At 47.8% G+C, this 13,596-nt stretch overlaps 1 protein-coding gene across 3 annotated transcripts in view; it reads left to right on the plus strand.

Moving 5' to 3' along the window:
- LOC126542193 (uncharacterized) overlaps nt 1–13,596 on the plus strand; it is a 258,073-nt gene that overhangs the window by 216,396 nt on the left and 28,081 nt on the right. For 2 of the 3 annotated variants that reach the window (XM_055077066.2, XM_050189144.3), the window contains one exon: nt 2,787–2,839. The gene's annotated coding sequence lies outside the window, so the exon portion shown is untranslated. Of the gene's footprint in view, nt 1–1,600; nt 2,840–13,596 lie in introns of those variants that run through there. The other variant, XM_055077067.2, reaches the window with a different exon arrangement.

Below are 13,596 nucleotides of genomic sequence, written 5' to 3' on the forward strand. Positions count from 1 at the left end.
TTTGCGGCCGAGGCAGCGTAAGCAAGACTACGCCGGCGGAGGCTTTTGAGTCGGGGCAGAAGTATGAGTGTAGGCTTTCTTTTCAACTAGAGTGGACTATGCGATGAAAAGTGGCTAATCAATGTAATGAACTTATTACGTTTTCCGCGCTCATACTTATACGCACGCCTAATATTGGAGCCGGGGACCTTGGAGAACTCGGTTTGTAAGGTGCAATTTATTGCGGCGCGGTCAGACGTATCCGACGACGAACTGTATTCAGCAACATTACGTAACTTTCGTAATTTTAGGCACCTGAATATGAATTACCAGGTGGACGATAAAAGTGCAGCGTATCAGATGGTCACTTGCGTTGAATATTAAGAACTATCTATTATATCTGCTAAGAAGTTATTGGCATAATTCTACAGCTTGCTTGGCGTGAGAAGAAGAGTAGCTGACGCACCATTTTGTCAGTTTGAAGTTGCAGCTACTTCTAGTCTGTCCTTTACATAACTCGCGACATGCTCGACACTTTAGCTGGACCATTTTTGTACGCCAGCAGGGAATGGTGTACGTTTCTAAGGGTAATTTACGTCTGGCTTTACGGAGTGTCGGGTATACTCTTGGCAACGCAGTGCTCTCGAATCTGCGATACTATGGAGCCGGCAGACGCCGTTCCTTTTCCTCAGCGATTCACTTGTCGGCCGTTTGGATTCAGCAGCGACAGCCAGTTATAGGCGGAATTGAATTCTTTGGAGCAAGCTAAATATACAACCACTTGCGGAGCTTGGTCCAACGACCAAGCAACTCTCTGTTCCAGTGTAAGCGAGCTAGACGACCGACAACTGACATGCAAAAGGCGTGAGGACTTTGGCTTCGGTCGTCGTCTGAACAGTAGAACAGCTAGAACATACATATATCTTCGATTCTTGAAGGCCTGCGGATTATGTTACCCTTACCCAGTGCGTGCCGATTAGTCGGGTGTGCGTGCGTGTACTCACAGACTTTCTGCTTTCTACCTTCCTCTTCAAACATTTATTCTGTTCTCTCTCGCCCTCTGCACAGTAGAAACACGCCCAATACCAGGTGGCAATGGCTAACTAGCTGACTAACCACTCTGCCATTTCTGCTGCTCCTCTCTATCACCTGCGGGCTGACGTTGCAGTGTAGTGTTACACCCTCCCATTTCGACACCAGGACCGACCATGGACGCTTTAATCTCGGCACACTGGACCAAAGATATCATTAGAGAAACGACCGAAGAATATTCGCGGGTTCACCAACGCCTGACGTCGCGTTAACGAGGTGTCATCACACAGCCCGTGCGCTCGAAAACTGTAATGCAGCGTCTCACAGCGTGCCGCGAAACGCAAGCGCTTAAGCCGTCAGCGTCCTCTGTCGGTAACCCTTCTTTCCTTTCTGCTTCCTCTACCGCGTGCTCCCTGCACTTGGTCCCTCCTCGGCGAGCCGCGCTGTAATCAGCGCCCGGATCTAGATTAATTGCCCGGCGGTTCCCCTCCCAGCTTGTTATGCCACCCCCAGCACCTCCCCCCCTCCCCCAAGTTTAGTCGCGTGCTTTGACTTCATCGAGCTTCATTCGCGCGCGTACACGCATGGCCTGGCTCCTTAGGCGCGCGCGCTGTTACATCGGGGTTACACAAGTTGTGTAGCGCCCCCTCTCTCGGCGGCCCGCCGGTAGCCCCAAAAAACCATCGTCCCCCGTCATAAAGCGCGCTTGCGCGGTTGTGGCACGCTCGTGCTCGTGCATAATAAAACGCGCCTGGTACTCCTGAGCGCGCGCGCGCGCGCGCGCGCGTTGCTCAGTTTTGGAGGCCCGCACGAAAGTTCTTTCCCCCGGCCGTGTCTTCCTCCCTTCGCGCTCCGTCCGCATTTCCCTCGAGCCCCGAACCTCGTGCCGTTGTCTCAGAACGCCTATAAATCATCGACGAAAAAGTGCGCGCACCCTGTAGCCGACCCATTGTTCGTGCGCCGTCGCCTCGTCGGAAAATAACCGTCCTGCCGGATGAGGCGGCGAACAGGCGGGTCGAGGGTCGCTGCTTCTGAAGAGACATGGCGTGGCGCGTGTAAGGAGCGACGTATATACCGCGTCGTCGAGGAAAAAAAAAAAAAAAAGAATGAGCACCGAACGGCGGCAAAGGGGTCGGCAAGCTACAGCACACTGGGGCCGAGAAGAGAAGAGGGAACGTAAAACCGGAAATGACAGTTTGGGGCGCACGTAGTTTTAAGGAATTTCGGGCGTGGTGCCGCCTGTTGTATTTGCTTGGAACGTTCCGCTTCAGGGCTGTACTCCGTAGCGCTAGGAAGAAAAAGAAAAGCGTCATAATGGCCTGAACGAGTCGTTCGCCGGAGCAGGTAGGAAAAACGGGGCGGAGACAATGGCCTCTCGAGACTCCCGTAGCGCCTGCCTCTACATGTCGGCGGCCCGCATGCAAAAATGCGATGCGGTAATGCCTGCAATGTTCGCCTTCTTCCTTTCAGAATGCAGGTTACTCGCTCCAGACGCGTCTTTCTCGTCGCTATATCTTCTGCTATCTGTTTTTAAGTTCTTTCTATAAAACTCCTTGTGCTGTCGCATTTGAAGTTTTCATATCTAGACTTCTTGAAGCGCTTGTATGTTAAAAAAAAAAAAAAAGAAACAGCGATAACTTTACATGAGTTTGTTGCGAAGGCTGAACAACGTTCGGTTGAATTCGAGAAAGGGGAGGTGGCTCTTCGGCTTCCAAAACGAAGACGAGTGTGCTAACGTCTTGCTCCCATTTTTATTTATTTCTCTCCCTCAACAGATGACCTTGGGGGCTAGTGGGGCCTCCATTGCTGGCGAGAAAGTACTGTTTCGGTGAGTGCATTTTGTTTCTTATTCATTAACACGTGCCATCAGCTTAGAAATGCAAAAATAAAATAATAGATCAAGAAAAGGAAGAGCTCTAACAACATTTTTTTAGCAAATTTTGGAGAAGGCTATCTCGAATTTGGCGGTAGTCTTATAATTTCTGCTAATCACACGTGATTTCGCTACTGCACGGGTTCGATTTCGCATTACATCTTGCGCCCTAAATTGAATAAGCAGAAAGCCAGCTAACGATTTCGTAAATTAGCCACCTGGTCATTGCGATTTGCAGTGCAATGAATGTCCACCTCTTGAGGTAATCTGCGTCATCGTGGCAAATTGCGCTAGATGCTGCGTTTCATACTAAAGAAACTCACACTAACGAAACAAACAGAGATACATGGTATGCAAGCGTGCTCAAAAAAAACAAAACAAAAAACAAAAACAAATCAAGTAACATTCAGAGATATGGTTTTAACAAAATGAAATATTGCTGTCCAAAAAGCACGTGCCCACTACTTTCAACGTACTAAAATAGAACATCAGAAGTGATTACGGGACACTAAAGTGAGACACAAAATTATTCTATATCAAGAAAGTTATTGAAAACAATATTTTTAAATTCTTGGGAAAAGAATAATATCTAAAATACAAAAAAAAATTCCCCCTTTCTTTTCTTTATTTGCCGAGGCCGCGGTGCCTTTACGTCATTTGACACTACGAATTTCAAGGTGCTTTCTACATTTTCGCATTTCACCCGTTGCGGCTCTGTAAAGATTTTCGAAAGTTGCCGAGTTTGATCTTTCGCTCCTACAGAATGCGATCTAGTCCGGTTTTCCCGATAAAAAGACTAACTACGCTCCGTGTGAAAATAAACATTCCGGACGTGCCAAGGCACCGCCACATGCTTCACGTGCACGGCGCCGTGTACGCAACAAAATGTATTTCCGTGCTTCGGCGTCGGTTATATTGCAGCTACATAGGTTCGGTACAGTCAAACGCTACATATATGTTTGTCGCTTTTCTGAGATCGCAAATGATTACCTCCAATGCGTTCCTTTTTCCTATAAAAGTGATAGTGGCGCGGCGCATGCGCAGATTGATACGTGGCGAACTGACACCACCTGCGCGCTAGCTCTTCTATGATTGGTTCACTCGCGCCATGCAAAGCAGACGACGTGAACATAAGCGACGTCCCGGCCTTGCTCTTGCGAGAACTTCAGGACGGCGTCTTGTCTTTTGTGGTGGCGCCTTTTCAGTTACACTAAACCTTCTCTCATGGTAGGTGTGGATTTTTTTTTTTTTTGTATCGGCGAAATGTAGTTTACTAATACAGCTCGACTTAATTTTTGCCTTTAGTGTCTCTTGATGGTACGCAATCTCGCACGACGATATCGTGTTTGAGGAGACAATACCGATGCTTCTTACGAGAGCACCGCAGGCTTCTTGTTTGGCAAAATACTACCGATCACCGAACCATTAAAGTGGGACGTAGCACTTGGTTTTGAATTGTGTAGACGAAATTCGAGTAGTACATGTGTTTGAGTAAGAATACAGCTATTTGAGGTGAGCAGGCTAGGGCAACAGTGCTGTCATAGCTGCGCACAGCACAGCCCAGCTGCCCTGGAAGGTGGCTTTCTGTAAGGACACTTCACTGCAGAAAGTCAGCAGTGAATTGGTGAGCTGTAATCTATACCATACCAACCAAAAATAACCAGACAGGTGACTGCAGTCTTGTTTTCGTAAGGAAGCCGGATCCACAGCAACTGGAAGAACCGGCTGATTGAGTCGCGACTAAGCAGAAAGGAGATTATCGGCCAATCTGCCCTCTAACTTCGAAAATGGGCCTCATTCATCAAAGAAACTTCGTTGATGACCTCTTCCTTGGTTCATGATTCTCAATCTTTAAATTTTCACCTACGAAACTTTCGGACTACGATTCACTACGATTCCGAATGCGTCGGAATTTACCGCTGCTGTTATTTTTCTTTTACCGTTCTAATTGCGCGCGAGAAGTCGTTAACGTTGAACCCGCAGCTTTTGAATTATTCCTTATATTCATCAACAAAAAAAGAAGAAGGTCGCATATGATTGTACAGCTGCGTTGAACACTCATATCGAACCTGCGTGCTTGCCATGCCGACCGGCACTAGCTGCTCGCGACGTGCTTTGTAAACATAGCTTCTCATCGGCATATCCGTAGTGCTACCGTTTGCTGATTGAGAGAGGCGTGCTACTCGTGCACGAAGATACCCTCCGAGACTCTCCGCGGCTTGTGTCAAAGAGTAGAATGTTCAGCCTTTTGACAGCTCACTGTTACTTCAGCATATATTCGCGTACCGGATTCGTCATATGCCTAAAGACTTTGCGATCCACGCAATGTTTACGTGCCTGCACTGGACTTCCATCTAGGATATCATCAGTAAAAAGAAAGAAAGAAAGAAAGAAAGAAAGAAAGAAAGAGACACGTGACAGTGACGTATGCAGTAGCAGGGCAGCTGGCGCGTTATCCGAGATATTTCGTTCGGGAACGGTGAATTCCAGGCTCCAGACGCGTCAGATGTTCGTACATGATCTCTTATGGAATGTGCGGTGCAACCATAGGCGCGGAATACGTGAGAGGAGACCTCGTCGGCTAGCTATAAGCGTGGCCTTGCAATCCATTAAAACTCGAAGCTTGTGTTCAGTTTTTCGCGAACTCTACCGGCCCCAAACAGCACTGTTATATTTTTTCCATAGAATGGAGTCTGTTCGACGTAGCATAAAAAAAAAAAAAAAGAAATCGTCTACTTCGTTCCTAGTTTCATTTCTGATCGTTCTACGCTTCCGTGTTGTTTTCTCATCTTTCGGTGAGCATGCATCCCCGCGGAATAACAGCGATCCGCCCTGAGCATTCAGGTTACAACTCGTTGAAACTTGTTTGGTTGCGCTGCTTAACCAGAACAGCGGTCGCTGACTGGAATGTAACACTGACTCGCACGTTTCGGAGGATCCGCTCTTTTATAATTCAAAGTTTTGTTCAGTTAGTGGTCAGCTTCTGCGATACTTACGCGGGCAAACGTAGCACGTCCCTTCCAAGAGAGAGAGAGAGAGAGAGGGAGGCAGGGAGGTTAACCAGACGCACGTCCGGTTTGCTACCCTGTGCCTTCCAAAAGATTGAACGAAGCATATGTGCTGCAGGCTCCTCTCTGGGAGCTCGGCGCCGGAGCGCTATTCTGTCACTCCGGGGATTACACGACAACAACGGAGTGAGAGAAAAGAAGAGAGAAATAAAGTTTGCAAATTGCGCTAACCCTTTCAAGCCCGTCCTGGAACTGCGAAAAGTTCTCTTGTTCCCTTGCTGGGCGTTTGCGACATTTGCGACTGCTAAGTCGTGAAAAGCGGATTAACAACTGTAAATCCTTTGCACACTCTCATGTCACATTGAAAGCGTTTCCAAACAATGTTCCTATTTCAGCTGCTTTGAAAGAAGCACACATGGAGGGCTTGTTAGACGCGGCGAACTTTTTTGCTGAGATATAGGCAAAACTATTTTCTGGAACTCAACTGAATATACAAGTGATCCGACGCCTGCGTGTTGCCGCCGAAGTAGATTACGGTGCGAATACTTCTTTACACTTGTTGCCGACAGTTTGCTTGTCTTGCGCTTGCGATAGTCTCTCTGCGGAAAACATTTTCGGCAGTTCTTTCCTTTTCCGTCCCTTTCGATGCTAAATTTCCCCGATGAGAAAGAAGTGTTGGTGCGTGTACGTTAAAATGTGATCAAAAGGCCAAGAGAATAACGTAACGTTCATGTGATGAACAGAGCAGCCACTCACAAATGTCATGCGAATGCAAAGTAATCTTATAAACATCTGGGAAAAGCATGCTTGGGCGAAAAGGCTATATGAAAGCATGAGAGAGATATGTGCTCGAGAAATTAAGATGGTACATTGTTCATTATAGTCATCCAGTAAGTTCACGCGAGCCATACGAAAAATGCTAGAACTACATGCGCTAATTTTTATAAAAATTGTTTACAAACGTAATAGTCCAGAGCTTGAATATTAACGCAAGGTGCAGCGTAGTTTGGTCCTTGCCTTATCGATTATCTCGTTACCTCATCGCTGTCCACGGTAACTGGTCTCAGGCCATTTGGGCTGAGCGAAAATGACCCCTGAGGAGGTTTTATATAATTTGCTGTTGCAAGGCTGGCCGGACAATATCCGGGAACCGCAGTTGGACTTAAGGACGCACGATTGCGCGGGTGTTGACTTGTCTCAGTGTAAGACCAGCTCTTACCTCAGTCTCTTATCAGTTGTTGGGTGTATCGTCATCCTCCAACGTTGTGAAATTACGCACAATTGCTTTAAAAACAAATTGCTGGCTCTCCCGTAATCGAGAGTAGATGTAAGCATGAAATGGCAACCAGCAAAGCAGATTGGTTGGAGATGATACTAGCCACAATCTTAAAATGGGTGTAGTGCATGTTCTCAACGGCACACTCCAACGCACTGTACTGCATCACGCCATACTGTGCGCTGGTTCACATGCATGGATGCTGCCCAACTAGAAGAAGAAAGCCGGCTGAAGGCGGCATGACAGGCAGCGAAAGACGCCAGGGAGACAGAGCGCACTGCCCAGCTAGAAGAATAAAAGCTCCAGAAGAAGGCGCCACGCAGCGTGGCGCCATCTCTCGATGCAACGCAAAACCCACGCCGTAGAACTCGCGGACCGCCAGCGTTGAAAAAAGCACAGCTCTCAGCACGAAAAGATGACAGTGAAGTGTATGGTGGCCTGTATCTGGCTTTTTTGGCAAATGACAAATAAAACGTCATCGTACTGAAAGTTACAGCTTGAGTGATATTGTGAACAAACATTAAGAAAAATCGGAAGCAATACTTTTGCGTGCCTTGTTTGAGCAGTAACTAGCTTATATAATGCGGTCCTGTAGATAAGGGTTGGGGGCCAGAGAGCGCGTTTCCGTATGTTTTGACTAATTGCCTAGATGATCTCGTTTTCTTCTCGCAACTTGCCGGTGAAACCGAGTTTCTTCGCCGCTGGTCTACGTGGTACCTAACCATCTCCCGAGGCAAAGCATTTCTACAGCCAGAATAATGCTCAATTCTGTTAGCCTGAGTTGAGAGTTTGTATTTATATGTTCCCCGAGTGTCTCTCATAAATTCGAGGCTGACAATAATGCTTTTGCGTGGACGCTGTAATGATGTTTTGTTGTTGTTGTGTGTGCAAAGCCAGTGTCAAGCAGACACCATTTATTATTTCATTTGCTAATCTGTTTTATTTACGTAAAGTATGATGTATTACATGTGCTGTACATTATATTGTACTTTACGTACATACCACAGTTGTAAGCGCGCCTATGGGTGAATAGATTTCCTTGTCAACTTGCCCGGATAACGGCTCTGGCATTTAGCACAAGGTCACTCGAAGGCCGCCGACAACGGCGGCCAAAATCATTTCATGCTTAAAAATATCGAGAACGTCCTGCAGTGCTATGTCGAATGCAGGGCGCCACGTCACTGCCACAACGACTGCCGCCGCTCTCCGAACGTTGCGCAAATCAGCAGTACGTCGGCGCGTCGAAGCAGCGCGAGTCCCTATACGCGGCGACCTCAAGAGCGCCCTGCGTTCCAGCAGCCCGTCTCCTTTCGTTCTCGGAACAGAGGACGACCGTGGCCTGTTTGTCTACGTGCAGTAGCGTAAGCGGGGGCGCGTCTGGCCAGCGTCATGGACCCATCGCCGCGGCATGCATCGACCAGTGATCGCCTCCTCTACATACTTGCCTACGCGCCGTGTATTTATAAACGCCGCTGCCGTGCGGGACCTGTGGGCTGGCTGTAGCCCGCTTCCGCTGATATTCTGCTTCTGCGGGCCCTCGCGAGCAGTCTCGCGTGTTTATCAACCGTCCGGATGGGGCCTCCTGACGCGCGCGCAGCCCCGAATTTCGTCACCGCTACGGGGTCTGTTGGCTCCGCTTTTTCTGCTGTGTCAACGCCGGCACTGGCGACCGTTTTAGGCAACGACAGATGTAGGTGCGGGAGACCGGTGTTCCTGGCAAGGAACCGTCCTCCTCGTAAACGCGTCATCACGCTGCTTTATGCAGTTGTTTATGCAGTCTTCTTACGAACCGACGTTCCAGTAAAAGCAGACTCTGATCCCGAGAATTGCACATGAACAAATGGCGAAGACAAAGGGACGCCGCATAGGTTGTTACGACGGCGCTGGTGAGCAAGAAATGTTCGTACGGTACGCGTATTCAATTTATGCGCCGCACGTAGGGCTAGGGGATAACCCAAATATGGTAAAGCTTGCCCCCATAATTATACTGTATACTATAAGCGTTCACATATACCGCGGGTAAACCATAATAATCGACGGATTTAAGTTTGAATATTAGCAGCGAAGATAACGGAGCCTTAATTGACCTGCACGCTTTCCAGTTGAGACGAGAAACTTGCTACTGTTCTCATATATGTACGCTGGCGCGCCCCGGTTCCCGCTCCATGAAATACTATTATCCGCAATTACCCTTTTGACAAGCTTGCTGAATGCGTGTTCCATTAGATATAATTTTCTGCAATTTACTTGAATTCTCCCAGCTATACCGTGTCGCATCATATTGCCTACGCGAGCAACCGCTAATTTATTGGATGCGCATCGTTCGTTAAACGAGCATGTAGCGTCTTTGAACCTATCAAGGCGTTCCTTCGCTCCTGCACTCCTTCGGTTTGCGAGGTCTTCAGCGACTTTACATCATCCTCGGGGCGAATATTTCATTCGCTCCTGCACAAAAGAATGAAAAAACAAGCTTCGCATTACTCCCAGCCGCCTCGCATGGCGATGCTAAAATGGTCCGCTGCTATTGTCTGGCTTTTCTTGGGGCCTTGGGCGGAGTTTGTGAATAGCAAACAGCAAAGCAAAGTGTTGCTGCTGGTGGCGCCTGGCGGCGCGCGCAACGGGGGCACAGACAACTTAATTTCGGCCTAACGTGATTTGGATAAACGGCCGTAGGGTTCCCCCGGAGAGATCGACCTCTAAAGCCCGCTCTAGAAATGCCCCCCCCCCCCCCCTCGTCTCTCAAGCCCGGCTCCTTGAATCTACTCGCTGGCTTCATTACGTTGTTACTGGGAGGTGCGGTTCTGTGAACGCTCCCTCGTCCTCTTAACCATCTCCTCCCACGCCCTTCCCTTGTTTTGCTTACTCGCGTTTCAGCAGCGCTCGCTCTTGAGGGCGCCTCGCAGTCTAGCAGCGGACTTCGACTGTAAACTGATAGACCTCTTCTGTTTGCGTTTGCTCTCGGCACGCTTTTTTCCGAATAGTTACTATTCATCCTCGTTATGCTTTTCTAGAGCTTTTCGTCTTTTTCTTTGTGTTACTATTTTTTTTCTTTTTCCTACACGCTCCAGCAGGCTGGTCGACGAACCCTCTGTTTATTCCCTCTCTGAAGACCATCGCCTGACTGCTGTTTGCTTTGGCTCGTGTACCTTTAGCGCTTTGTTGCCGTGCCTGCGAAGTGCTTTCTTTACGAAACTTCTTCCGGATTGTCAAGCGCTGCGTTATTTCCTTTTTTCTTTTTTTAATTTCATAGTTTCGAATCTCCTTTCCTCTCGTCATATACATTCATGGCGTACAGAGCGGGCAATAAGGCTCGAACTCTTAATATTCATCGCAGCGCAAGAGCCTTCCTTCATTCCTTTTTCGGCGCTCTTTATCGCGTTCCTGTGGCTGCTTACCTGGCTCAGTGGCTACGACGTTCTGCAACTGAGTTGCGAGGTCGCGGATTCGACTCCCGGCAGCGGCGGCCCTTTCTTCAATAAGGGCGATATGCAACTGCACTCGCGTTCTTGGAATCAGGCACATGTTGAGGAGCCCCGTGTGGTCAAAATCGTCACGGGAATTTCCGAAATACTGCGCCCCTCAAAGCCTTGCGTTAACAGTAGGTTAGCCCAAATGTGCTGCTTCGAAGCTCGTGCGTGAAATTAAATGGCGCTAAGTAAGAACGACTATGTACGCTCACATGATTTTCCTTTATTGGGGCAGTATCCTGTATATCTGTTACTTACATAATAAGGAGGGGATGTGCTGCGATCTCTTAGCAAGACTGCGAAGATAATTGCAAGCGGTTAACTGTTTGTTAAGATGGAACATTCAAGCGGTAGATTGTAAACTATTTACACAGATATCTAAAGACTACGAATTAAGAGTTACAGTAATGTTACAATTTTAGTCTTCCTTCAACCTTAACCGAATCTCCACCGAATCCCCTCCCAACGGCCTTGCATACGTACTTAAAAAGCTCCCCCGACATCACCCTCGCCCCATCGTTTGTATACAATCGCGCTGCGGCGTGTGCAGTGTGCAAACAACGGGGCTCCAGGATGACACTGTCCGCGGTTCCAATGTCTCGAGTTCATTGCCGTAAATCCTTGCTGTGGCGGTCAGCCTCGTCTCACCACCTCGCAAGACACAGAGCCCGAAGGAAAACACTTTCGTGCACGTTGGTGCACCTGGCCTTTGTCATAGAATGTTTTGTGAGGAGTGTGGTTAAGAGGTGATTGCTTGACTTCAAAGCAGTGGCACTGCTTCCGAAAACCGAATGGCGTAAGTGTCGCCTCAGTTATAGCCCGCCTACGCGCTTTGCGTAAGCCACGGCTCTGCCGCTGGCTTATTATAACTCTCCACCATCGGGCTTGTCGGCTGAAGTGACTAGCGCAAGAGTGGACACGGGACACTAAAAAGGCGACAAGGACAAGCTTGTTCTTGTCGCCTTTTTGGTGCCCCGTGTCCACTTTTGCGCTAGTCACTTCAGCATGGAATACCAACTAACCCGGTCTCACACCCTGCTCGTTGTCGGCCCACGCGTCCCCTTCGACCACCGCCGCTCCTGCAATATACCTGTCCGTGGAAACGGCGCTGAGGCTCCACTCTCTGTTCTACTTCTAAATACGCAAAATGTATGAATACGTATGCCGGCTATCTTAATTTCAATAAGTGGATGCAGCCCTCTGTAAATTATTGAGTCGTTAGGGCGGAGGTCTTCTCGTTTAGTCACACGCAATGATAATTTACGTATATTGCTAAGATTTATTCGAGGAGCGCTGTGTTCATTGTTAATATTAATTTACCGGATGACAAAATGTGTAGCCGCCATCGCGCATGATATCATCTTTTCACCGTGAATATATTATTATTATTATTATTATTATTATTATTATTATTAATAAATATTATTCCACGAAAAACATGTAAACATTACACAGAGAGAAACAGAAGCCGGCTAGCAATTTGTCTCCTTAAAAGAACACCGCGCCCGCCCTCTTGAAGAGGATGAGAAAGAAAAGGAAAGGGAAAACTTGAAAGGCGCAGCACAGCAGACTGCATTACATAGAGTACGAGCACTATAAACGAGAGTCGAGCCTCGCACACCGAAAATATTTCTAGAACATAACGGCCCTCATATTTTATTGAAGCTCGACTTTTTCGGAAGCATATAATATGAATAATAAAATAATATTTTTTTTTGTGCTGGATTCTTACGTTTGTTCTAGCCAGCCTTGGTTAGCGGTTGGCAAGCTAGCACTCAGTTTTTTCACGCCACAGTTTAAATTGCCCTGCATAAAGTTCTAGGCGGTTAGGCGAAGCGCAGCTACAGTGAAACGTTATTATAATGATGCGCTTGGGACTTCCAAATCCTTCGTTATAAAGCTCACTCCGTTGTAAAGGTCACGCACAGTACCGCTTGGAATAGACCCGAAAAATGTATATGTTCAGCAAAATATAACCTTTATTTAAAATGACATCGAAAGATACTTAGTAACAGAAGTCGCTAATTTTCAACTGCGCACTTAATAAGTCTAATGGAACATACGACTGCAGCCAACATACGGCAGGGAGGTTCACAGCAGTCACCGCGTTTTTTTTTTCTCTCTGGTGTCGACAGGCGCTCCCGATGTGCGCCGCAGCTCACATATAAGGCGGTTGCAGAGGCCGGTAGCGTTCACCGTATCAACAAGCCAGCCGTCACGGATGCCTAAATTGCTTCGTTGCGCAGGCGAATTCCTTGTAGAGGCCTTTGCCGTAGAGGTACATGAAACATATCAAAGATAAGGATTCGGCCAGAACATTAGGGACTCTTCGTAATATAATGTCATTTCGTCGTGAAGGCTTTCGACTGTGTCTCAACTACCCTATACGAGTGTATCCGAACTACTAATCAGTGGGGTCATAGGTGCCACGAGCTTCTCTTTCGGTACCGTGTATATATATATATATATATATATATATATATATATATATATATATATATATATATATATATATATATATATATATATATATTGAGGAGCTGGGGTGGGGGGCTCATGATCTCTACAACGCGCCGGCGAGTTCTTTATCGACGTACGCACTCTCGCTTGTGCCTTCTGCCTCCCAGAGACTGCCATTAGCTGCAGCTTAGGTTTCCGTTCGGGTTTGCCGCCAGCGCCAGCGCCCTCCTTCTGTATACCTGCTTCTGCCACTGCTCCGTTTCTGTGCCTCTTTGCTCGGGCTCGCTTGCTTCTCTTTGGCACGATGCGCAGGAGGTTCGTTGAAGGGATTGCCTGCTCTTAATTCGGGCTAATGAACGAAAGCTGATCGGCCCGCTTTTCAGCGGCGAAAAGCGCTCTTCCTTCTTCTAGACCTTACCGTCTCGTTGCACTTTGCGCACTGCCTCTTGTGCTTGGCTGCTTTCTCCTCGTGGCCGGAAAACTAGCGGCGTGGGTGAGGGG

This window comes from Dermacentor andersoni, chromosome 2, assembly GCF_023375885.2.
Source record: "Dermacentor andersoni chromosome 2, qqDerAnde1_hic_scaffold, whole genome shotgun sequence".
Classification (NCBI taxonomy): Eukaryota; Metazoa; Arthropoda; class Arachnida; order Ixodida; family Ixodidae; genus Dermacentor; species Dermacentor andersoni.